The sequence below is a fragment of the Symphalangus syndactylus genome, chromosome 22 (assembly GCF_028878055.3).
Source record: "Symphalangus syndactylus isolate Jambi chromosome 22, NHGRI_mSymSyn1-v2.1_pri, whole genome shotgun sequence".
Classification (NCBI taxonomy): Eukaryota; Metazoa; Chordata; class Mammalia; order Primates; family Hylobatidae; genus Symphalangus; species Symphalangus syndactylus.
Genome location: NC_072444.2, coordinates 22,289,663 through 22,303,735, shown reverse-complemented (window position 1 = coordinate 22,303,735; position 14,073 = coordinate 22,289,663). Strand labels below are relative to the sequence as shown.

Genomic DNA, 14,073 nt, shown 5'->3' with positions numbered 1-14,073 from the left:
CCCCATAACAAAGAAATCTGGCCCCAAGTGCCAAGAGTGCCAAAGTTCAGAGGCCTTGCCGTAGGCAGAGGGACAGAGAATGGTAGCATCTACTGCATAAGAGAGGCCATAGGTGACCTTGCTGTGGCTGGAAGAGGTGTGGATGAGGTGGGGTTGGCAGAAGATGAGACCACAGAGGAAGGCCTGCTCCCTCCCTCCCTCCGTTCCTCCCTTCCTGCCTGCCTTCTTTTACTCAATACTTAGAGGGCTCATTCGATTGCAGGTAGTGCTGGGCCAGGGCTGGCTCACACAGGCCCATGGATGGATCTCTTCCCAACTCCACGTCCAGTGACAGCCTGCCGGTCACTGAAATTGGCCACAATAGGAGTATTTACACCACGGAAATTGGCAAGCAAATGCTAAAACCAGTGTACCTCTGGAAAATATAAGAGCCGGTTGTTAAACGTGGTTGGGCCCTTGCTAGGGACCAGAGATGTCTAGGGGGCAAAACCAGGCCCAGCGCCTGCTCCTGTGCCGTTTACGGTCTGGTGGGAGACACAGACATTCATCGAATAATTACACAACTGTTCATTTCAGCTGTGAGATGTCATGCAGGAAAGGTTCCAGGAATTAATGACAGCGTGTGTGTGTATGTGTGTGTGTGTGTGTGTGTGTGTGTGTTGGGGGTTGTAGGGTAACCACACTAGGTGACCAGGAAAGGAGTCCCTGAAATAATCAGTATTGAAATAGAGCCCTGAGCCTGTGTAAGTTTCACCAGGCAGAGAGGAAAACGACAGGCTGCCGTGCAGACCGAGGGAACAGCAGGTGCAGGGATTGGAGAGGCGGAATTAGGGGCATCGGGGAAATGCAGGAAGCCCAGGGTGCCAAGGGCAGGGGTGAGAAGCTAAGGATGAGGCTGGCAAGGTTGGCCTGTGAGTCACAGCAAGGACCTTGGACTTTACCAGGGAGCCATTGAAGGATGATGAGCAGAAGAGGTCCCTGGGAAGATACCATTTAAAAAAAAAAAATTCCTCTGGGCTTGAAGAGGATGGAATGAAAGAGAAAGAGGGAGGTAGCGTGTTGAGATACAGCTGAAGTGCTCTGGATAGGAAATGGTGGAGCCAACTGAGACAGGGGACAGTGATGGAGACTCAGGAGTGATGGAATTCAGCAGGAGACCTTTCAACCTTAGCCTGCCCTCACCAAGCTCACTGCCTCAACTCTGCCTCAGTGGCAGCTGAGGTCCAAGTGCTCAGCCCCCCTATCTGAGGTCTGAGACCCTATGGGGCAGCAACAGGCCCAGCCAGGTGCAGGGACACATTCAGCCACCTCATGTGACCTCCAGGGAAGCCTAGTTCCCTGCGCCACCTCCAACTCAGACACACAGGACACATTTGCAACTAAAGCTTTCCCATCAGGCTCCAGGGAGCTCTGTGTCCAGGCACACATTTGACCCCAGGGATGCAGATGCCAAGGAGGTGCCAATGTGCTTGACACTGCAGACATCAAAGGAGCCTCAGAAGCCCAGGGCATGGGTCACTCAGCCACAGGCTGGGTATAGACTCAAAATTTTAAATAGTAAAAGAAGAAAAAAATTAATTAAAATGCTAGAGCTCTAAGTCTTTCCCATAGCTCCTGCCAAAGGTGTCTGCCAATGGCACTCTGAGGTCAGGGACATGGGGGACCAGGGTGAAGAATGCCACCTCCCTGGGGTTGGGAGATCAGGAGTGAGGGCTGCCCTCTCACTCTCCATGCAGGGTGGGCATAGGAGAATTTATGAAGACTTTACCTCTAAGCCTCTGTGGTTTTTGTTTGTTTGTTTGTTTGTTTGTTTGTTTGTTTGTTTTGTTTTGTTTGAGATGGAGTCTCGCTCTGTCGCTCAGGCTAGAGTGCAGTGGCATGATCTCGACTCACTGCAACCTCCACCTCCCAGGTTCAAGCGATTCTCATGCCTCAGCCTCCCAAGTAGCTGGGATTACAGGTGCATGCCACCATGCCCAGCTAATTTTTGTATTTTTAGGAGAGACAGGGTTTCATGTTGGCTAGGCTGGTCTCGAACTCCTGACCTCAAGTGATCCACCTCTGTGTTTTTAACCAGCTCCCTGGTAGCTGATGTCCCTGGTCTAAAGACCACTCTAGGAGCAGGCTCCCTCCTCTAAGTGCCAGCCCTACCGCAAGACTGTGGGATGGACCACATGACCTTGAGGGCACCTTCTATCCCTAGCATTCTGAATCCCACTGGGTGAGAGGCCCAGGTGACCCCATTCATGATGCCATTTGAGCAGCAAGTGCAGGGCGCTCCAAACTCTTCGGAGGTAGGCGCCTTTCCTTGCTGTAAATGGATCCTAGACAGGCATGTGGACTCAAGCCTCTTCAGCCCCTTTTAGTTGCAAATGTCAACCTCAGGCTAGGTGGAGGAGGAACTGTTTCAGGGCAAAAATAGTGGAAAGTAGTACATAGCAACAGCTTCTCAAAGCTTCTACCAGACACTGGTGAATGGTGCACTGGGCCTGTCCGGCCATCAGCTCTGGCTCCAGGCTGCCTGTGTCACTCCAGCCCAGGGCTCACCCCCACCAAAGTCTACCATCCTTCCATCCCGCCTTTCCATGCCACCTGTCCCCGGTAGCTTAGTAAGTATTAGGCATGAGTGTCTCTGGTCATAGAATGAATATCCAGGCGCCGTAGGGTTTGGCAGAGCAGCGCAAAGGCTGGACAGACACACGGAGCCCCAAGTTCAGTGGCAACACGCATGTCCAGATCGGCCTGTCTTTCCCCATCACAGGACTTTGGATCCCATCAAGTCTGTCTCAGTGCTTAGGCCTGTCTCTCTGCCTCTCTCTGTGTCTGTCTCTCACTCTGAGTCATGGCTGGCTTCAAGTTCCCCAGCCTGGCAGGCAGGGCCAGGAGCCATTTCCCAGCCTTTGAGAGTATCTTCCCACACCCCACACACCATCCCGCCTCTTGCCAGTTTGAGCAATCCTTGCCAATGTTCTGTAACCGAGCACAGGTGTCCAAGAACAGGCGAGAGGGCTGCTCACATAGGTTCTTCTACACTGGGAGGTGGGGAATTCAGGGTTGCAGCAGAGCTCCCACACTAGCCTGCTGGAAACATCGGTGGACCCCTCTGAGCCTTCACTTCCCATCTGAAATGTGCCCTTTGCCCCTTTATTCCTGGGGGAAGGCAAGAGAAACTGAGGCTTCTCAAAGGAATATCCAAGTGAATAATGGTCTCATCTTCACTGGAAGTCAAAACAAGTACAACATGGAAGGGCTGAGCTGGGGGGAAAGGCAAAGGAAATGGTATTTCCCGTAACCTGGACTTTTCCCATCACTGATGACATTGGACATCTCCATATACCAGGCCCTGGTAATACAAATATGGAAAGACTTGGCTGATGACCTAGGCAATCACTTTGTGGCAGGGCAGATGGACAGGCCACGCACAGCAGTGCCAGCAGGAAGCAGTGTGCTGGGTGGACAGTGCACACAGCCAGAGGGACAGCCACTCAGGGCAGCTTGGGGGAAGACATATTTGGAAGGGCCTCCCTCCACAAAACCAATAAATCTGGAATGAAACATACGTTTTAATGCATTTCTGGTCTCACAGAAAATAAGGGAAATCCCCAAGATGTCTACAGACAAAAATCGAAAGCTGTAAGGTAACACCAGAACAGGAGCAGTGAGTGATCACCAAAGGCAAAAGCTGAGGTTGTCCCAGACGCAAATGCTGCTATCAGGACTGTTATCGGGGGGTTAAATTTTGGGATATAGCAAAGTGGAAGAACAGAGCCGGAGACTCTGTCATTCAACCAGAGTCTCTCAAAGGGGCATGAAGTGGCCCCTGGACCCAGGTCTCATCCCCACTCCTCTTCTCTTCCCCACCCCAGTAGAAGTTAATGTAAATCCTCTCTGGAGAAAGGTATCTGCTATTTAGACCCTAAAGATTCCCGTAAATTAAGATCAAATATGTGGTCAGCATGAGTAAACGTCAGCAAAAACAAATAGCAAATTTAGACCCTCTAAGGTCTTTTCAGACATAGTAATTATCAATACCAAATACAAAATACTAAATACTATGCATAAAATACTTGAGGAAATGTTAGATGAAATCGCAGACATGAGCAAACAACAGGAAACTATCTGACAAGACCAGGAAAACTTGAAAGAGAAAACAAAACGTTTTAGAAATGAAAAAAAATATAGCTGGTAACATTAAAAATAAATAAAAGGGTGGGTTAAACAGCAGACTAAATAGGTGAAGAGATAATTTTAAAAATGGAAAAAAAAAGACCTAAGGAAATTACCAAGAATGCAATGCACAGAGATGAGATGAAAACTAAAGGAGAAATTACTGTGTCGAATACAGCAGCCACTAGCCCACATGTTGTTCTTAGATTTATATTAGAATTAATTAAAATTAAATAACTAAAACTCAGGTCTTCAGTTGTACCAGCCATTTTACCTCTGCCATTTTTTTTTTTTTTTTTTTTTTTTTTTTTTGAGATGGAATTTCACTCTGTCACCCAGGCTAGAGTGCAGTGGCACAATCTCGGCTCACTGCAACCTCCACCTCCCAGGTACAAGCAATTCTCCTGCCTCAGCCTCCTGAGTAGCTGGGATTACAGGCACCTGCCACCACGCCCGCCTAATTTTTGTATTTTTAGTAGAGATGAGGTTTCGCCATGTTGCCCAGGCTGGTCTCAAACTCCTAGGCTCAAGCAAGCCTCCTGCCTCAGCCTCCCAAAGTGCTGGGATTACAGGCATGAGCCACCACACCCAGCTGACAAGGAGAAAATTTTAAAAGTAGCTAATGAAAGAACAATTAGGCTTGCAGTGGACTTCTCTTTAGCAGAAATGAAGACCCACGATCATGAAACAATATCTTCAAAGCACTGAAACAAAAGGTGAACTCTCAACCTAAAACCGTGTTCCCAGCAAAACCCTTTGAAGTACAAGGGGAAAATAGACTTTCTTCAGATAGGCAAAAGTGGTAACAGCTAACTACCAAAACACTTTTTTTTTTTTTTTTTTTTGAGTTGGAGCCTCGCTCTGTCGCCCAGGCTGGAGTGCAGTTGCGCAGTCTCGGCTCACTGCAAGCTCCGCCTCCCGGGTTCACGCCATTCTCCTGCCTCAGCCTCTCCGAGTAGCTGGGACTACAGGCGCCCGCCACCACGCCCGGCTAATTTTTTTGTATTTTTAGTAGAGACGGGGTTTCATCGTGGTCTCGATTTCCTGACCTCGTGATCCGCCCGCCTCGGCCACCCAAAGTGCTGGGATTACAAGCGTGAGCGACCGCGCCCAGCCCCAAAACACTTTTAATCGAAAAATCTTTTAAACCATGTTCTTCGGGAATAAGAAAAGCTATTCCAGAAGGAAGGTCTGAGGTACAAGAAGACATGATGAACAAAGAAATTCGTAAACATGTAAGTCAATTATTTTAAGCAAACGTTATCAGTGTGAAATAATTATCGCGACAATGTCTAAATTATGGGGTTTTAAAAGAGGATAGAATTAAAAGCCTGGATGCGGTAGCGTGGAAGTCAGGAGGAGTGATCAGAATTAATATATTTTAAATAATTCTTACTATTTAGGATGGCATTAGGATATTGAACAACCCTAGGTTTTATTAAGATAAATAGGTATAGTGACTTTTCAAGGGTAATCATTAAGGCAGTGGTTCTAGAACTTGAGAATACCTCAGAATTATCTGGTGGGTTTTGAAGCAGACCACTGGGCTCCACCCCAGAGTTTCTGTTCCAGGAGATCTGGGGTACAGTTCTAGAATTTTCATTTCTACCAAATTCCCAGATGTTGCTGATGCTACTAGTCCAGGGACCACACTCTGAAAACTACAGCTACTACACTAAAATCAGAAACCTAGAAAGCTTAACTTCCAAACCAACAGAGCGGGGGGCCGGGGGTGCGGGGGGTGGGGGGGAAATGGAATGAGAAAACAAATCAAAGAAAAAATAATCTTCCATCCAGACCAGCTTTGTCCAATAGAAACTAATGCAAGCCACATGTGTAACTTTATACCTTCAATTAGCCACATTTGAAGTAAAAAGAAACAGGTGACATGACTTTTAATAATATATTTTATTTAAACTGGTATGCCCAAAATATGATCAATATGTTATCAATTTTAAAATGATTATGAGATAGTTTACATTCTTTTTTACACATATATCAAACTCCAGTATGTGTTTTATGCTTAAAGCACTTTTTTTTTTTTTGACAGGGTCTTATTCTTTTGCCCAGGCTGGAGTGCAGTGGCGCGATCTCAGCTCACTGCAACCTCCACCTCCTAGGTTCAAGCAATTCTCCTGCCTCAGCCTCCCGAGTATCTGGGACTGCAGGCATGCACCACTACACCCAGCTATTTTTTTTGTATTTTTAGCAGAGACGGGGTTTCACCATGTTGGCCAGGGTGGTCTTGAACTCCTGACCTCAGGTGATCCACCCACCTCGGTGTCCCCAAGTGCTGGGATTACAGGCATGAGCCACCACACCCAGCCCTTAAGGCACTTCTCAATGTGAGCTAGCCACATTACATGTTCAGTAGGCACATGTGGCTTGTAGCTGCTGTGCTGGACAGAGCAGTCTGGACAGTAAGTGACATGGGCCCGCAGGGGACAGAGGCCTCCACTCAGTCACTGAGTATCCACTCTATGTCAGACACAAGGCTGAACACTTTGCACACATCATTTCATTTCATCCTCACACCATCCTGTGAGATTAAGCGTTCTTATCATCCCCATTTTACAGAGGGGAAAACTGAGGTTGAGAAAATGTAAAACACTTCCATGAGATCTTTTGGTTGATAAGCCACGGAGCTGGGATTCAAACCGAGGGCTCCCATATTCCAGGGCCAACCTCTGAACCTCTAGCCCAGGCGTTTCTCTATGTGGTTTTTTGCACTGGGCCAAAAAACTCTGTGGGCTTTAGGCTTTAGGTTTGTGGGCCTGTCTCAATGTCTCAACTCTGCCATTGTAGCATGAAAGCAGCTTTAGACAATAAATAAACAAATGGGCATAGCTGTGATCTAGTAAAAACTTTATTTAGAAAAATAGGAGGGAGGGCTGGATTCCGCCAGGGGGGCCGTAGTCTGCTGACCTCTATGTTGGGCCAACACAATTGCCTCTGTAAGGCCTCATTTAGGGGAGACCTCAATGGTCACACTCAGTAGTACTAACATTCTGTGGGGGTGTGTGTGCGTGCATGCATATGTGTTGGGGTGGGTGGAAGGATGCAGAGCCTCTCATTCCAAAGTCCACAGTCTTCCTAGTTTCTGGAAGGATCCCGAGTGGCTGCCTTTTAGTGGTAGCTTCTCAGACTCCACCAGGGACTCAGCCAGCACCCCCGACTCGGCAGCCCCTCCGCTGAGCAGCCTGGCCATCAACATGAGTTATTCCTGCTCTCAAGACTGAGAAGGAGGGAAATAAAAGCCAGGATTGATGGAATCTGGACATAAAATCTGGCCCCATAATGCCTGCATTTTGGAAACTGCCTTTAATTAATGGTTTATGACCCCAAGGCCCCCCTAGACTCCTCCCAAGCCCTTCTGTCACGTCGTCTCCTTGGCGCTCAGTCCTCAGGGGTGGGGGAGAAGGAGGCGGTGGTGAATAGGGGTGGTGAATAGCTGTCTTGCAGAAACCAAAATGTGTGGTTTGCGCACATGAACCCAGCTTGGCCTCTGGCATTCCTAGGGCCTGGACTCCATAAATAATGCGAGCTGTAAAGCCAGCTCCCCTCACAGCCCTGAGGCCTGCTCACTACAGAAAATAACTCAACCCACACACACTCACAAAGACACACAGGCACATGCTCACATTGCACACCAGATGTTTGCCTTTTTTTTATTATTAATTTTTTTTGCACACAAAAACAATAAACATTTTCTAAAAATACATACAAACAAAAAGATGCGTATCAAACATATTAGGAAGGTTGCACATGGGAAGTCGGGGAATAGAAATGGGGGGGTGGGAGTTAAAATAAATGAGAGAGGGACTTTATATGGATCAGTGATAATAACTCAATCCTCTATTTGACAAAGAAGAGGGAGAAGGAAGAGGAAGAAAAAGAAAGTGGGATAAAGGATCAGAAAGGGAAGAAAATAGAAAAAATTAGAGTATGACTCCAGGGTAGACCTGTTTTGTTGTCACTGAGTTGGTTGGTTGGTTGGTTTGTCTGTTGTATTTTTCATGTTTCGCCAAGTTGGCCAGACTGGTCTCGAACTCCTAGCCCGAAGTGATCAACCCGCCTCGCCCCCCAGAGTGCCGGGACCACAGGCGTGAGCCACCACGTCCAGCCCCCACATTGCTTCTGGCCTCTGTGGTAGACCTCCCAGACGGAGCAGCTGGGTAGAGGCGCTCCTCACTTCTTCCCAGGCACGGGGCAGCCGGGCAGAGGCGCTCCTCACTTCCCAGACGGGGCGGCCAGGCAGAGACGCTCCTCACTTCTTCCCAGACGATAGGTGGCCGGGCAGAGGCGCTCCTCACTTCCCAGACGATGGGTGGCCGGGCAGAGGCGCTCCTCACTTCCCAGACGGGGCGGCCAGGAGAGACGCTCCTCACTTCCCAGACGGGGCGGCCGGGCAGAGGCGCTCCTCACTTCCCAGACAATGGGTGGCCGGGCAGAGGCGCTCCTCACTTCTTCCCAGACAGGGTGGCCGGGCAGAGGCGCTCCTCACTTTCTCCCAGATGGGGCGGCCGGGCAGAGGTGCTCCTCACCTCCCAGACGATAGGTGGCCAGGCAGAGGCGCTCCTCACTTCCCAGACGATGGGTGGCCTGGCAGAGGCGCTCCTCACTTCCCAGACGGGGCGGCCGGGCAGAGGCGCTCCTCACTTCCCAGACGGTGGGTGGTCTGGCAGAGGTGCTCCTCACTTCCCAGACGGTGGGTGGTCTGGCAGAGGCGCTCCTCACTTCCCAGACGGTGGGTGGCCGGGCAGAGGCGCTCCTCACTTCCCAGACGATGGGTGGCCGGGCAGAGGCACTCCTCACTTCCCAGACGGGGTGGCCGGGCAGAGGCGCTCCTCACTTCCCAGACGATGGGTGGTCGGACAGAGGCGCTCCTCACTTCCCATACGGTGGGTGGCCGGGCAGAGGCGCTCCTCACTTCCCAGACGGTGGGTGGCCGGGCAGAGGCGCTCCTCACTTCCCAGACGGGGTGGCCGGGCAGAGGCGTTCCTCACTTCCCAGACGGTGGGTGGCCGGGCAGAGGCGCTCCTCACTTCCCAAACGATGGGTGGCCTGGCAGAGGCACTCCTCACTTCCCAGACGGTGGGTGGTCGGGCAGAGCCGCTCCTCACTTCCCAGACGGTTGGTGGTCGGGCAGAGGCGCTCCTCACTTCCCAGACGGTGGGTGGCCGGGCAGAGGCGCTCCTCACTTCCCAGACGGTGGGTGGCCGGGCAGAGGCGCTCCTCACTTCCCAGACGGGGTGGCCGGGCAGAGGCGCTCCTCACTTCCCAGACGGTGGGTGGTCTGGCAGAGGCGCTCCTCACTTCCCAGACGGTGGGTGGTCTGGCAGAGGTGCTCCTCACTTCCCAGACGGTGGGTGGTCTGGCAGAGGCGCTCCTCGCTTCCAGACGGGGCGGCCGGGCAGAGGCGCTCCTCACTTCCCAGACGATGGGTGGCCGGGCAGAGGCGCTCCTCACTTCCCAGACGGGGTGGCCGGGCAGAGGCGCTCCTCACTTCCCAGACGGGGCGGCCGGGCAGAGGCGCTCCCCACTTCCCAGACGGGGCGCAGACGTTTGCCTTTTCTGTTTGTCCACCTGTCTGTTGTCCCCACTCTGACCTCGACTCCCTCTCTCCCTCTCCTCCTTTCAATTTACCTTCGCATCCTTGTTGCATCTGGACACCCTTTCTCTCCCCAAACCCTCTTCTTTGAACCTTCCCCTTTTCTGGGGGACTCAGGAGCAGGTGCCAACTTTTGCTCCCATCTCATTCCTCTCCTTCCCATGCTCCTTTAGTTCCCTTTCTTGGGGAGATGTAGCCAAGGGCTGCAGAAACCCCCCACCCACCCACCTGGGCACAGAACGGACAGATCCACCCTCACCTCACTGAGAGCCCCACCCCTCCCACCTTGACCAGGCGGGAGTCCAGCAGGGACAGTGAATTTCTGCCCTGCCAGGCTGGACAACCAGGAGGACTTTTTCCCTCTGAAGGCACCGAAGCTGTAGCCAGGAATGTAGTGGGAAGGAGGCAGCTGCAGCTGAACTCTAGGTGTGGCCAAACAGTGCCCAAGCCCCAGGAGAGGGACCTCTTATTGCCAACAATAGCCAGCCTTGACTAAGTGCCTACTGTCAGCCTGAAAAAAGACACATCAGAAAAAAATACCTCCTATATGATGAATGTATTTGGGAGTAAGAAAAATGGATTAGACTCTGGAAGCATAGCTGTGGCAAGTCATAGGTGCATCTGGAGAGGGTACAGCAAAGGGAAGCTTTTATTGGCAAAAAAAAAAAAAAAGTTCATGTAAGCTGCTTGGAAACAGACGTCATTGGCTGCAGAGGCTCAAAGCTAGAGTTGGCGTCAGTTCATTGGTGGAGACGTCGTTACTGGGCAGTGTTCTCTGGAGAACATCTTATCTGAATTGCTGCAGTCCTGAAGAAGGAATTTCTTGGGGGCTATTTTAGAAAGTCCTTGAGACGGTCCTTATCTCAGACATGCAAGCACGAGTTCCCCTCCTTCATGCTTTCCCAGCTCTAATTCTTCTGGTTCTGACAAAAGTGATTTCATCCTGGTATCTGCAACTTTCACACTTCCATAGCTTCGCATTCGGAGTTTATAACGTTCATTTCAAGCTACGAGGCAGATATTCTCATTATTCCCATTTTATATATGGAGAAACAGAAGCTTCAAGGAATCTGCCTGAAGCTGAGGTCTGTTCAACTCCAAAGCCTGGTCCAAATGGACAACAGGGGCCGTGTCTTGAAACTTTGGGTAACCAGATGTGGCCACATATCACCTCTCCTCTTCCCAGAAGCACATAACAGAGAGGTGAGACTCAGCTAGCGGAATAAAACAGAGTGAAGCCAGCCAGGCTGGAGGCCTCCCACGGGCTCTCAGCTCTCTCCCATCCAGGAAGGATGCCGTGTTTCAGTGCCTGTTCCAATCCCTATAGAACTTGTAGTCCTGTGCCTGATCCAAAAGACTTCCCTCCAAGCCATGCCCGTCCGTGGGAGCCGGGCACCAGCACCGGGCGCCCGCCTGCACCCCGGCCTGACAGCCCTGTCACCTGGCAGGAACCTGGGGCCCTGGCAGGGCTGCAGAGGCAGCTGCTGCTGTTTCCGCATTCCCGGGCACCATGGTAACAGGAGGCTACTCAGATGGGTGACCTGCACAGAGCTCTCTGCAACCTCTGCCATTTCCTTGGGAAAAACAAAGGGCTTGGGACCACTGAGAAGGGAAACATGATAATGTTGGCAGTGACCTCTCAACCCGTACTTGTCCCAGCACGGACAGCCCCGTCACACTCACCACTGCCGGGTCCTCACAGCAGCCCACAGAGGAGGCAGGCAGCGGAGAACAGTACCGGGTTAGCTTTACAGAGGAGGAAACTGAGGCACGAGGTGTTTGGGAGACGGGTTTTGGTGGAGATGGGGATGATGGATGAGTGTGTGGTCACCAAGTGGATGCAGCCCCTTTCAAAGAGTCCCTCAAGGAGTTTAAGATGGAGAGAGGGAAGGCGTTGTGGGGAGGCGGTTTGTAACTTGAAAAAGTGAGATTTCTAGGCTTTTTTCTCCATATCAAACATAATATAGTCAATGCAGAAAACTTGGGAGACAGAAAAGTATGCACAGTCACAAATACTCTCACACACTCACACGTGCACATTCACGCACACACCCGCACAATTACCTATCACTGCTTTCCAGAGACAGACTTTTCATGTTGATCCATCTAGTACTTTACATATTTTTATATACTAGATTTTCTCCACCTAGTATATTGTATACACATACATGTGTATATAATAATTATACACTTTACATCTACATATAATTTTTAAACCACAGTCAGGGTTACACTGTGCCTGCTGTGTTTTGTTGTTGTTGTTTTTTTGCGATGGAGTCTTGCTCTGTCGTCCAGACTGGAGGGCAGTGGCATGATCTCGACTCACTGCCACCTCTGCCTGCCAGGTTCAAGCGATTCTCCTGCCTCAGCCTCTCGAGTAGCTGGGACTACAGGCATGTGCCACCACGCCCACGCCCGGATAATTTTTTGTAATTTTAGTAGAGATGGGGTTTCACCGTGTTAGCCAGGATGGTCTCGATCTCCTGACCTCGTGATCCACCTGCCTCCCAAAGTGCTGGGATTACAGGTGTGAGCCACCACGCCCAGCCGTGTTTTCCTTTTTCATTTGGCAATAGGTAGTGGACGTTTTCCCGTGACAGGAGTTTTTATTCATTGCACATATTCCAACATATGAATGGAGTGTCATTCCTTCAAACTCTCATCAATAACCATACATATTGCTTCCTAGTTTTTAATTTTTCCAAAGTTTTTATTATAAAACTATACATGTTTACTGGGGAACTTTGAAAATACAGAGACATACAATAAGAAAAAAAAACCATATTCTCTTCAGCACACAAAGGCAGTAACTATGAACATTCGTGTAGATTATTACCTATTGTTTTAATTTTGTGTCCTGTCTCTATGGATGGATAAGTATTTTTTTTAACATCCTTGTAATGATTTATAATATTGAATTTCAGCAGGGTCATTTCTAATCAGAGCTTTCTTTTTTTGTTTTTTTTTTTGTTTGTTTTTTTTTGAGACGGAATTTCACTCTTATTGCCCAGGCTGGAGTGCAATGGCGCGATCTCAGCTCACCGCAACCTCCACCTCCCGGGTTCAAGCGATTCTCCTGCCTCAGCCTCCCGAGTAGCTGGGATTACAGGCATGCGCCACCACCCAGGCTAATTTTGTATTTTTAGTAGAGATAGGGTTTCTCCATGTTGGTCAGGCTGGTCTTGAACTCCCAACCTCAGGTGATCCACCCGCCTGGGCCTCCCGAAGCGCTGGGATTACAGGCATGAGCCACTGTGCCCAGCCAGTCAGAGGTATATTTAAATACTTGTTGTTTCTCATGGTATTGAGTTTGTCTTGTTTGGGTGTGTGCGGTTTTTGTTTTGTTTTGTTTTGTTTTGTTTTGTTTTGTTTTGAGATGGGGTCTCAGTCCGTCACCCAGGCTGGAGTGCAGTGGTGTGATCTTGGCTCACTGCAACCTCCGCCTCCCTGGCTGAAAAGATCCTCCTACCTCAGCCTCCTGAGCAGCTGGGACCCCAGGCACACACCACCAAGCCCGGCTAATTTTTTTGTATTTTTGGTAGAGATGGGGTTTCACCATGTTGCCCAGGCTGATCTCAAACTCCTAAAGCTCAAGCATTCTGCCCACCTCGTCCTCCCAAAGTGCTGGGATTACAGGCGTGAGCTACCACGCCCGGCCTGTTTAGGTTTTTATTGAACCCTGTTTTAGAGAGATTCTTTTCCCCTCTCAATTGAGTCTCTGTAACCTGAACTTTTCATATTTACCAGGCATTGATGCAACCAACCATATATAGAAGAGTGGGGTTAGAAAATGTTGGTGGATGAACTTTTTTTTTTTGGTCTGTGAGGGCCATTCCAGAAACAGCTTTCAGTGTATTAAGGAATGGAGCTGGTTTCCATTTATCCTACGAAAATAAATCACCCAGTTGCCCAAAGACGACTGCCGCTGTGTTGTTTACAATAGTGAAAAATTGGAAACAACCGCCATGCCCATCAGTAGGAGGTAAAATAAATTACGAAACCTCTTTCTGATGAATCCCGTGTAGTCAAAAGGTACCGTAGGTCTCTATGGAGATGAAGAGTCTCCTCCACAGTGAAAGTGAACAGGCATATCACAAATGCACACACCTCAAATGCACACACTCCGTAAGCAAGCGGGTCTGTGTGTGTTTGTAAGTGTGGCTTTTCTGTATCCCAAAGAGTATTTAACAGCTGCTATCTCTAGGTGGTGTCGATCGAGAAGAATGATGAGACAGGTCTCAGTCATTTTAGAGGTGTATTTGTCAAAGTTAAAAACGCGTGCCTGGAAGACAGGT

General features: G+C 49.8%; 1 protein-coding gene across 5 annotated transcripts in view; it reads left to right on the top strand.

Annotated features, from left to right (window-relative positions):
* KAZN (kazrin, periplakin interacting protein) overlaps nt 1-14,073 on the top strand; it is a 1,209,168-nt gene that overhangs the window by 1,170,223 nt on the left and 24,872 nt on the right. The window lies entirely within an intron of this gene.